We start from the raw sequence: 1,841 nt of genomic DNA, 5'->3' as shown, positions 1-1,841 counted from the left end.
CTCGGCCATTTTTGTTGTGAAATATTTATAGGAAATGGAACATGGCTTCCCATAACTTAGCATCGAAAGTAGCTAAAGTGACCTTGGAAGGTGGAAGTGGGGGGTTTCGGGGGCATGGAGAAGCCGGACTTCATCATCAAATATGGAGTTCAGAGACTGGCCCCCCGGTTTTAGATTCCACCCAACTGATGAGGAGCTTGTGGTCCACTACCTCACTAGGAAAGGTCTTTTCTGCCCATTGCCTGCTGCTGTCATTCCTGAGATTGATCTCGGCAAGTTCGATCCCTGGGATTTACCTGGGTCAGTAGCAACTCTTCATAATTTTAGCAGTTGCTCAGTTTAATTTGGGAATTCTATAAACACGTGAAGTACCCATCACTCTTCCATAATCCAGGAGTTCCATTTTGTGATCAAAATTGGCAATATCTTGTAGCAGATGCTTTTTATGTTGAGGCTAACAAAATATGTAATTTAGAGATAGATTTTGTGTCGGAGCTTTAATACTGTGGTGTAGTTTCTTAAGGACTCTTGTCGAGTTTTTTTCAAGTATTTCAGTGAAATATTTAGCTAAGATGACAAGTTTGAAGGACTTAGAACTGGAACACATCAAGCGCATCATCATCATCATCATCATCATTACTCAAATCAATTTAGCATCTTTGCTTCGATTTGTTTTGGCTCTGGATGTGCTCATGATGCTCTTTAAATGGATATCAATGGCAATTCAGGTGGAAGCGAGGAAGAGCAATATTTCTTCAACCTTCGAGAAGCAAAGTATTTGAAGTGGTAAAAGATTCAAAAGAGCAACGCTCTCTGGCTACTGGAAGGCCACAGGAAAGGATAAATCGATCGTAGCCTCCCGGTGCAACCAGCTTGTGGGGTTGAAGAAGGTTTTAGTCTTCTACAGGGGAAAGCCCCCGCATGCATCTCCAACTGATTGGATCATGCATGAGTACCGCCTCGCTGCTGCCTGAAACCAGTGCCTTCAGCTTTTCCCCTAAGAAAATTCTCAGCTCATGTGAGCTCTCCAATCTCATCATCATCATCATCTTCTTCTTCTAAGATAAGAAAGAAAATAGAACAATTGTTTTGGAAGCAATTATTTTGGATGTGTCCAGTAATTCTTTGACAGCTTTCTTATACTACAATGCCCTTTGGCCTTGCAGAGATCCATGGCTCAACCAAAGAATGGGTGGTGTGCCGGATTTTTCAGAAGAGAAGAGCAACTAGGATTGATGCAGAGATCGCACCATACTGCAACTACAGGCGAATTCGAAGCAACATTGAGCACGTAGATCCTGGTGCTTCTTTATCTTTGAGCTGTGTGGACAGATCTTTCAGAGGATGGAGAGGAAGGTAGCAGCCGTAGCATGGCTTCATCTTCAAATGGAAAAGAGGTGTAGAATGGTTTTCTGCAATGTATCAGAACTTTCATTTCAGAAAAAAAAAAAAAAAAAAAAATCCAACTCGAATAACCTTGGAGCTGAGCTCTAGCACTTGTAGCCTCTGAAACTCTTGTAATCGCTTTCTTCGAACGGTGTTTCTTCTTTTTTCAAAAGCAAATTCTTCCGAACAGTTCAGAATTAAGTGAACTCAGAGCAGAAGAAGTTCTTATTAGCACTTTGATCATAGTTGAGACCAGCTTCGTATCTCTTTTTTCGCAAGTTCAGAGAAAGTCTTTGGACGCCTAAATCACATAATGCATAAAGGAGTGGAGAAAGTAAAAGATAAAACTTTAAGGTCAGGTGGTTTTGCAAGCAGAAAAGAGGATCCTATGCAGTAAAAAGAAAAGAGAGAGAGAGAGAGATCAGGGAAAGATAAGGCATCTATCCATGTGGTTC

The 1,841-nt window shown here is 41.3% G+C and overlaps 1 long non-coding RNA gene across 1 annotated transcript; it reads left to right on the top strand.

Moving 5' to 3' along the window:
- The first annotated feature begins 729 nt into the window (after window positions 1-729).
- On the top strand, window positions 730-1,614 carry LOC103707831. The gene is made up of 2 exons (XR_005512604.1): window positions 730-1,018; window positions 1,167-1,614. It is a non-coding gene; the product is annotated as an uncharacterized LOC103707831 (long non-coding RNA).
- The last annotated feature ends 227 nt before the right edge of the window (window positions 1,615-1,841 follow it).

Source organism: Phoenix dactylifera, chromosome 7 (assembly GCF_009389715.1).
Source record: "Phoenix dactylifera cultivar Barhee BC4 chromosome 7, palm_55x_up_171113_PBpolish2nd_filt_p, whole genome shotgun sequence".
In the NCBI taxonomy this organism is placed as follows: Eukaryota; Viridiplantae; Streptophyta; class Magnoliopsida; order Arecales; family Arecaceae; genus Phoenix; species Phoenix dactylifera.
The sequence above is the reverse complement of the archived record's forward strand: the minus strand, read 5'-3'. Positions and strand labels throughout refer to the sequence as shown.